Source organism: Staurois parvus, unplaced genomic scaffold (genome assembly GCF_062004578.1).
Source record: "Staurois parvus isolate SC_StPar_1 unplaced genomic scaffold, SC_StPar_1.0 ptg000141l, whole genome shotgun sequence".
Lineage (NCBI taxonomy): Eukaryota > Metazoa > Chordata > Amphibia > Anura > Ranidae > Staurois > Staurois parvus.
The window spans coordinates 3426211-3436690 of record NW_028317937.1 but is presented as its reverse complement, the minus strand read 5'-3'; positions in this window follow the sequence as shown (position 1 = coordinate 3436690).

The following is a 10480-nucleotide window of genomic DNA, read 5'->3' as shown; positions in this document are numbered from 1 at the left end:
TGCACAGGATCTGCTGATGTCCAAGTAGGTTGAGTATTTCCAGACTGCTCTGCCCTCTTTTCTCGGATTCTGTGATCAAGCTGAATAGCAAGCTGGATCAGGTCTGGGAGTGTTGCTGGTGGATCCAGTCTGCCAAGTTAGTCTTTGAGATCCACTGAAAGTCCCAAACAGAACTGGTATTGCAAGGCTACATCATTCAAGGCTGTGTCAGAACTCCATTTGCAGAACTTAATCACATAGTCCTCCACAGGCTGAAGTCTTTGCTGGAGTGTATGCAGGATAGTTTCTGCTGTAGAAGTTTGCTGGGGGTCATCATAAATCTGAGCCATGGCCTCAAAGAAAGAAGAGACTGACGTAAGGACCGGGCTGGTCTATTTCCAGAAGATGATGGGCCCATGACTGTGGTTCCTCATGCAATGAGAAAATGACAAAGCCCACCTTAGGGAACTCATGAGAAAAAATTTATGGTTGTAACTCAAAACACAGCTGACAAGCATTGCGGAAGGCCTGAAATTTGTGGCGATTTCCTGAGAAGCGTTCCAGGGTAGGCACTCAAAGCTCCAGTGGAGAAATCACTACTGTAGGTGTAGGAGCTGAAGCTGGAGATGTAGGGCAGAAAGCGCATACGACCCTCAAGCTGGAAATAACCCTCCTGGAGTCCCGTCACTACTTGCATTAGGTTGAGATTTGCTGGCATAGAGCCTCAAGCAGAGAGGTACCTCCTTCGGTCTCAGTCATGGCTAAATGGTACTATCACATACCTGAAGACTGGAATGTTATGGAGGCCTCTCCTGTACCTCCTGCTTTCCCTTACATAGCCCTTATATTTTCCACATTCTGTGATCCCTCTCCCACTAATTCCCTCTGCCCAACTCTTGTACCCCCATACACTTTGTGCCTCTTTCTGAATTGCCATGTCAACTACCACTGGTCTGTTTTCCATTTCCTCCCAGAGAACTGGGATACTCATAACTAGAGATGAGCGAAGTATTCAAAAATTCGATTCGACTGATTCGGCGAATTCGTGGAAAAATTTCGATTCGAGTCGAATATATTCGCTGTGAATTTAACTTAAAAAAGGGTGTTTCTAGGCTTCAGAGAGACTTAATATTAGTGCTGAACACTGTACCTTTAATTTAAATGCCCTTGGAGTCTGCTGGGGAAGAGAAATAATACTGTCAGGCAGTATGACATGCAGATGAGTGCCGTCGATCTTAGAATCACCGCACACTTCACTCATTTGGCCAGTCACGGGGCCAAAACCAGAGTGTGGAGCCACAGTGTGGCGGTGGAGGCAGCAGCAATGGGAGGCCATACAGCACCCTATGACAAAAATGGAAACCACCAGCAGTGTGAGGAGACCTGAAAGTGGCACATGGCAGAGTGTGGCAATAGAGACAGCAGCAATGGGAGGCCGTACAGGGACCCATGACACACTCTGGACCTGGCAGCAGCATGAGGAGGCGGTACAGGGGCCCATGGCAGATTACGGGCCTGGCAGCAGCATGAGGAGTCGGTACGGGGGCCCATGGCAGATTACAGGCCTGGCAGCAGCAATGGGAGGCCGTACAGGGACCCATGACACAATCTGGACCTGGCAGCAGCATGGGGAGGCGGTACAGGGGCCCATGACAGATTACGGGCCTGGCAGCAGCATTTGGAGTCGGTACGGGGGCCCATGACACACTCTGGACCTGGCAGCAGCATGAGGAGGCGGTACAGGGGCGCATGACAGATTACGAGCCTGGCAGCAGCAACTTGGACAGGAGGACGTTCAGTTTCTGCACTGTCTGGTGCGTGTTCGCAAACTGTTGTCTCTTGGAAACGGATTCCAAGAAAGACTGCTGACGGAATCCGTGAAGAGGAGTAGCAGGAGAAGGAGCATCTGAACGAGCGGAATATGCCAACAAGCGACAACAGGGGCCCATGACAGATTACGGGCCTGGCAGCAGCATGAGGAGTCGGTACGGGGGCCCATGGCAGATTAGGGGCCTGGCAGCAGCTATGGGAGGCCCGTAATCTGCCAGCACCCTATGACAAAAAATGGAACCCACCAGCAGTGTGAGGAGACCTGAAAGTGGCACATGGCAGAGTGTGGCGATGGAGACAGCAGCAATGGGAGGCCGTACAGGGACCCATGACAGACTCTGGACCTGGCAGCAGCATGAGGAGGCGGTATAGGGGCCCATGGCAGATTAGGGGCCTGGCAGCAGCTATGGGAGGCCCGTAATCTGCCAGCACCCTATGACAAAAAATGGAATACACCAGCAGTGTGAGGAGACCTGAAAGTGGCACATGGCAGAGTGTGGCGATGGAGACAGCAGCAATGGGAGGCCGTACAGGGACCCATGAGAGACTCTGGACTTGGCAGCAGCATGAGGAGGCGGTATAGGGGCCCATGGCAGATTAGGGGCCTGGCAGCAGCTATGGGAGGCCCGTAATCTGCCAGCACCCTATGACAAAAAATGGAACACACCAGCAGTGTGAGGAGACCTGAAAGTGGCACATGTTTGGGGCATGATTCATGGCGGATTTAGTCAGTTGTGTCAGGAACTGGTGGTTTGAAATCCAGACTAATCCACGCCTGATTCATTTTCACAAACGTCAGTCTCTCCACACTTTGGGTGGACAGTCGTGTCCTCCGCGGAGTTGCAATACCTCCTGCCGCACTAAACACGCGCTCCGATGCCACGCTACTGGCCGGGCATGACAGCCTTTCAAGGGCAAATTCAGCTAGTTGGGGCCAAAGGTCAAGTTTCGTTGCCCAGTAGTCAAGGGGATTGTCTACCTCGGTTGGCAGGGTGCTGTCCAAGTAGGCCTAAGCCTGTTGTTTGAGGTCCTGCTCCAGGTCCACCTGATGCTGCTGCTGCTGCTGCTGCTGCGGCTGGTTAGTAGTTTCCTCACTGCGCTGGTGAAGAAAGCTACTCATCATCGACTGCAGACTGAGGCAGCCGCTGCTGGTGGAGCTGCCACTGCTCCTACCACCCCACCCCTCCCCTGCTGCCATGGCAGCGGAACGCGAGCGCACAGGGCCCACAGTGTCTGAGGATGGACGTTGGCGCAGACAGGCAGAGACCAGCTGACTACATAGGTGGTTTTTATAGTACGTTATTTTGGCCTCCCTCTCAGCAGGTGTGAAAAAGGCCACCATTTTTGAACGGTAGCGAGGGTCCAACAAGGTGGACAGTCAAAAGTCATCCCTCTGTCTGATGGTTATTATTCGGCTGTCGCTACGCAAGCAACCGAGCATGCTATGGGCCATTTGTGCCAAGGAATGCGAGGGACTCCCTGCCTCCATCTCCACAGCATACTGCCACGGTGCGTCTGGGTCCTCTGTCTCCTCCTCCTCCTCCTCTACCAGATGCTCCTGCTCCTCCACTCCTGTCCGCTGAGTGGAAAAACCACCCATTTCACTCAATAATTCCTGAGCACCAATGTCCTCCTCTACCTCCTCCTCTTCTTCCTGTCCTGCCCCCACAGGGGTCATGTGGCGTTGAGATCTGTGCGCCACGTCTACCGCACCCTGACCAGCCATTGTTAACAGCATTTGTTCCAGGACGTGCAACAGAGGAATGACGTCGTTCATCCCATAGTCCTGCCGACTCACGAATAGCGTGGCCTCCTCAAAGGGCCTGAGCAAGCGCAGGTGTCACGCATGAGCTGCCAATGGCTGACATCTAAGTTACACAGGGAGTACCTTTATCCGCTTTTAACATCAGGAAATCGGTGATGGCCTTTCGCTGTTCGTAAAGGCGGTCTAACATATGTAGGGTTGAATTCCACCTTGTTGCAACGTCACAGCATGAGGAGTCGGTAAGGGGGCCCATGGCAGATTACGTGCCTGGCAGCAGCAATGGGAGGCCCGTAATCTGCCAGCACCCTATGTCAAAAAATTCAACACACCAGCAGTGTGAGGAGACCTGAAAGTGGCACATGGCAGGCAGAGTGTGGCTATGGAGACAGCAGCAATGGGAGGCCGTACAGGGACCCATGAGAGACTCTGGACTTGGCAGCAGCATGAGGAGGCGGTATAGGGGCCCATGGCAGATTAGGGGCCTGGCAGCAGCAATGGGAGGCCCGTAATCTGCCAGCACCCTATGTCAAAAAATTCTACACACCAGCAGTGTGAGGAGACCTGAAAGTGGCACATGGCAGAGTGTGGCGATGGAGACAGCAGCAATGGGAGGCCGTACAGGGACCCATGACAGACTCTGGACCTGGCAGCAGCATGAGGAGGCGGTATATAGGGGCCTATGGCAGATTAGGGGCCTGGCAGCAGCTATAGGAGGCCCGTAATCTGCCAGCACCCTATGTCAAAAAATTCTACACACCAGCAGTGTGAGGAGACCTGAAAGTGGCACATGGCAGAGTGTGGCGATGGAGACAGCAGCAATGGGAGGCCGTACAGGGACCCATGACAGACTCTGGACCTGGCAGCAGCATGAGGAGGCGGTATATAGGGGCCTATGGCAGATTAGGGGCCTGGCAGCAGCTATGGGAGGCCCGTAATCTGCCAGCACCCTATGTCAAAAAATTCTACACACCAGCAGTGTGTGAGGAGACCTGAAAGTGGCACATGGCAGAGTGTGGCGATGGAGACAGCAGCAATGGGAGGCCGTACAGGGACCCATGAGAGACCCTGGACCTGGCAGCAGCATGAGGAGGCGGTATATAGGGGCCTATGGCAGATTAGGGGCCTGGCAGCAGCTATAGGAGGCCCGTAATCTGCCAGCACCCTATGTCAAAAAATTCTACACACCAGCAGTGTGTGAGGAGACCTGAAAGTGGCACATGGCAGAGTGTGGCGATGGAGACAGCAGCAATGGGAGGCCGTACAGGGACCCATGAGAGACTCTGGACCTGGCAGCAGCATGAGGAGGCGGTATATAGGGGCCTATGGCAGATTAGGGGCCTGGCAGCAGCTATAGGAGGCCCGTAATCTGCCAGCACCCTATGTCAAAAAATTCAACACACCAGCAGTGTGTGAGGAGACCTGAAAGTGGCACATGGCAGAGTGTGGCGATGGAGACAGCAGCAATGAGAGGCCGTACAGGGACCCATGAGAGACTCTGGACCTGGCAGCAGCATGAGGAGGCGGTATATAGGGGCCTATGGCAGATTAGGGGCCTGGCAGCAGCTATAGGAGGCCCGTAATCTGCCAGCACCCTATGTCAAAAAATTCAACACACCAGCAGTGTGAGGAGACCTGAAAGTGGCACATGGCATGAGACACTGTGGACCTGGCAGCAGCATGAGGAGGCGGTATATAGGGGCCCATGGCAGATTAGGGGCCTGGCAGCAGCAATGGGAGGCCCGTAATCTGCCAACACCCTATGTCAAAAAATTCTACACACCAGCAGTGTGTGAGGAGACCTGAAAGTGGCACATGGCAGAGTGTGGCGATGGAGACAGCAGCAATGGGAGGCCGTACAGGGACCCATGAGAGACTCTGGACCTGGCAGCAGCATGAGGAGGCGGTATATAGGGGCCTATGGCAGATTAGGGGCCTGGCAGCAGCAATGGGAGGCCCGTAATCTGCCAGCACCCTATGTCAAAAAATTCTACACACCAGCAGTGTGTGAGGAGACCTGAAAGTGGCACATGGCAGAGTGTGGCGATGGAGACAGCAGCAATGGGAGGCCGTACAGGGACCCATGAGAGACCCTGGACCTGGCAGCAGCATGAGGAGGCGGTATATAGGGGCCTATGGCAGATTAGGGGCCTGGCAGCAGCTATAGGAGGCCCGTAATCTGCCAGCACCCTATGTCAAAAAATTCTACACACCAGCAGTGTGAGGAGACCTGAAAGTGGCACATGGCAGAGTGTGGCGATGGAGACAGCAGCAATGGGAGGCCGTACAGGGACCCATGACAGACTCTGGACCTGGCAGCAGCATGAGGAGGCGGTATATAGGGGCCTATGGCAGATTAGGGGCCTGGCAGCAGCTATGGGAGGCCCGTAATCTGCCAGCACCCTATGTCAAAAAATTCTACACACCAGCAGTGTGTGAGGAGACCTGAAAGTGGCACATGGCAGAGTGTGGTGATGGAGACAGCAGCAATGGGAGGCCGTACAGGGAACCATGAGAGACTCTGGACCTGGCAGCAGCATGAGGAGGCGGTATATAGGGGCCTATGGCAGATTAGGGGCCTGGCAGCAGCTATAGGAGGCCCATAATCTGCCAGCACCCTATGTCAAAAAATTCAACACACCAGCAGTGTGAGGAGACCTGAAAGTGGCACATGGCATGAGACACTGTGGACCTGGCAGCAGCATGAGGAGGCGGTATATAGGGGCCCATGGCAGATTAGGGGCCTGGCAGCAGCAATGGGAGGCCCGTAATCTGCCAACACCCTATGTCAAAAAATTCTACACACCAGCAGTGTGTGAGGAGACCTGAAAGTGGCACATGGCAGAGTGTGGCGATGGAGACAGCAGCAATGGGAGGCCGTACAGGGAACCATGAGAGACTCTGGACCTGGCAGCAGCATGAGGAGGCGGAATATAGGGGCCTATGGCAGATTAGGGGCCTGGCAGCAGCTATGGGAGGCCCGTAATCTGCCAGCACCCTATGTCAAAAAATTCTACACACCAGCAGTGTGTGAGGAGACCTGAAAGTGGCACATGGCAGAGTGTGGCGATGGAGACAGCAGCAATGGGAGGCCGTACAGGGACCCATGAGAGACCCTGGACCTGGCAGCAGCATGAGGAGGCGGTATATAGGGGCCTATGGCAGATTAGGGGCCTGGCAGCAGCTATAGGAGGCCCGTAATCTGCCAGCACCCTATGTCAAAAAATTCTACACACCAGCAGTGTGAGGAGACCTGAAAGTGGCACATGGCAGAGTGTGGCGATGGAGACAGCAGCAATGGGAGGCCGTACAGGGAACCATGAGAGACTCTGGACCTGGCAGCAGCATGAGGAGGCGGTATATAGGGGCCTATGGCAGATTAGGGGCCTGGCAGCAGCTATAGGAGGCCCGTAATCTGCCAGCACCCTATGTCAAAAAATTCTACACACCAGCAGTGTGAGGAGACCTGAAAGTGGCACATGGCAGAGTGTGGCGATGGAGACAGCAGCAATGGGAGGCCGTACAGGGACCCATGAGAGACTCTGGACCTGGCAGCAGCATGAGGAGGCGGTATATAGGGGCCTATGGCAGATTAGGGGCCTGGCAGCAGCTATGGGAGGCCCGTAATCTGCCAGCACCCTATGTCAAAAAATTCTACACACCAGCAGTGTGTGAGGAGACCTGAAAGTGGCACATGGCAGAGTGTGGCGATGGAGACAGCAGCAATGGGAGGCCGTACAGGGACCCATGAGAGACCCTGGACCTGGCAGCAGCATGAGGAGGCGGTATATAGGGGCCTATGGCAGATTAGGGGCCTGGCAGCAGCTATGGGAGGCCCGTAATCTGCCAGCACCCTATGTCAAAAAATTCTACACACCAGCAGTGTGTGAGGAGACCTGAAAGTGGCACATGGCAGAGTGTGGCGATGGAGACAGCAGCAATGGGAGGCCGTATAGGGACCCATGAGAGACTCTGGACTTGGCAGCAGCATGAGGAGGCGGTATATAGGGGCCCATGGCAGATTAGGGGCCTGGCAGCAGCTATGGGAGGTCCGTAATCTGCCAGCACCCTATGTCAAAAAATTCAACACACCAGCAGTGTGTGAGGAGACCTGAAAGTGGCACATGGCAGAGTGTGGCGATGGAGACAGCAGCAATGGGAGGCCGTACAGGGACCCATGAGAGACTCTGGAACTGGCAGCAGCATGAGGAGGCGGTATATAGGGGCCCATGGCAGATTAGGGGCCTGGCAGCAGCTATAGGGGGCCCGTAATCTGCCAGCACCCTATGTCAAAAAATTCAACACACCAGCAGTGTGTGAGGAGACCTGAAAGTGGCACATGGCAGAGTGTGGCGATGGAGACAGCAGCAATGGGAGGCCGTATAGGGACCCATGAGAGACTCTGGACTTGGCAGCAGCATGAGGAGGCGGTATATAGGGGCCCATGGCAGATTAGGGGCCTGGCAGCAGCTATGGCAGGTCCGTAATCTGCCAGCACCCTATGTCAAAAAATTCAACACACCAGCAGTGTGTGAGGAGACCTGAAAGTGGCACATGGCAGAGTGTGGCGATGGAGACAGCAGCAATGGGAGGCCGTACAGGGACCCATGAGAGACTCTGGAACTGGCAGCAGCATGAGGAGGCGGTATATAGGGGCCCATGGCAGATTAGGGGCCTGGCAGCAGCTATAGGGGGCCCGTAATCTGGCAGCACCCTATGTCAAAAAATTCAACACACCAGCAGTGTGTGAGGAGACCTGAAAGTGGCACATGGCAGAGTGTGGCGATGGAGACAGCAGCAATGGGAGGCCGTACAGGGACCCATGAGAGACTCTGGACCTGGCAGCAGCATGAGGAGGCGGTATATAGGGGCCTATGGCAGATTAGGGGCCTGGCAGCAGCTATGGGAGGCCCGTAATCTGCCAGCACCCTATGTCAAAAAATTCTACACACCAGCAGTGTGTGAGGAGACCTGAAAGTGGCACATGGCAGAGTGTGGCGATGGAGACAGCAGCAATGGGAGGCCGTACAGGGACCCATGAGAGACCCTGGACCTGGCAGCAGCATGAGGAGGCGGTATATAGGGGCCTATGGCAGATTAGGGGCCTGGCAGCAGCTATGGGAGGCCCGTAATCTGCCAGCACCCTATGTCAAAAAATTCTACACACCAGCAGTGTGTGAGGAGACCTGAAAGTGGCACATGGCAGAGTGTGGCGATGGAGACAGCAGCAATGGGAGGCCGTATAGGGACCCATGAGAGACTCTGGACTTGGCAGCAGCATGAGGAGGCGGTATATAGGGGCCCATGGCAGATTAGGGGCCTGGCAGCAGCTATGGGAGGTCCGTAATCTGCCAGCACCCTATGTCAAAAAATTCAACACACCAGCAGTGTGTGAGGAGACCTGAAAGTGGCACATGGCAGAGTGTGGCGATGGAGACAGCAGCAATGGGAGGCCGTACAGGGACCCATGAAAGACTCTGGAACTGGCAGCAGCATGAGGAGGCGGTATATAGGGGCCCATGGCAGATTAGGGGCCTGGCAGCAGCTATAGGGGGCCCGTAATCTGCCAGCACCCTATGTCAAAAAATTCAACACACCAGCAGTGTGTGAGGAGACCTGAAAGTGGCACATGGCAGAGTGTGGCGATGGAGACAGCAGCAATGGGAGGCCGTATAGGGACCCATGAGAGACTCTGGACTTGGCAGCAGCATGAGGAGGCGGTATATAGGGGCCCATGGCAGATTAGGGGCCTGGCAGCAGCTATGGGAGGTCCGTAATCTGCCAGCACCCTATGTCAAAAAATTCAACACACCAGCAGTGTGTGAGGAGACCTGAAAGTGGCACATGGCAGAGTGTGGCGATGGAGACAGCAGCAATGGGAGGCCGTACAGGGACCCATGAGAGACTCTGGAACTGGCAGCAGCATGAGGAGGCGGTATATAGGGGCCCATGGCAGATTAGGGGCCTGGCAGCAGCTATAGGGGGCCCGTAATCTGGCAGCACCCTATGTCAAAAAATTCAACACACCAGCAGTGTGTGAGGAGACCTGAAAGTGGCACATGGCAGAGTGTGGCGATGGAGACAGCAGCAATGGGAGGCCGTATAGGGACCCATGAGAGACTCTGGACTTGGCAGCAGCATGAGGAGGCGGTATATAGGGGCCCATGGCAGATTAGGGGCCTGGCAGCAGCTATGGGAGGTCCGTAATCTGCCAGCACCCTATGTCAAAAAATTCAACACACCAGCAGTGTGTGAGGAGACCTGAAAGTGGCACATGGCAGAGTGTGGCGATGGAGACAGCAGCAATGGGAGGCCGTACAGGGACCCATGAGAGACTCTGGAACTGGCAGCAGCATGAGGAGGCGGTATATAGGGGCCCATGGCAGATTAGGGGCCTGGCAGCAGCTATGGGAGGTCCGTAATCTGCCAGCACCCTATGTCAAAAAATTCAACACACCAGCAGTGTGTGAGGAGACCTGAAAGTGGCACATGGCAGAGTGTGGCGATGGAGACAGCAGCAATGGGAGGCCGTACAGGGACCCATGAGAGACTCTGGAACTGGCAGCAGCATGAGGAGGCGGTATATAGGGGCCCATGGCAGATTAGGGGCCTGGCAGCAGCTATGGGAGGTCCGTAATCTGCCAGCACCCTATGTCAAAAAATTCAACACACCAGCAGTGTGTGAGGAGACCTGAAAGTGGCACATGGCAGAGTGTGGCGATGGAGACAGCAGCAATGGGAGGCCGTACAGGGACCCATGAGAGACTCTGGAACTGGCAGCAGCATGAGGAGGCGGTATATAGGGGCCCATGGCAGATTAGGGGCCTGGCAGCAGCTATAGGGGGCCCGTAATCTGCCAGCACCCTATGTCAAAAAATTCAACACACCAGCAGTGTGTGAGGAGACCTG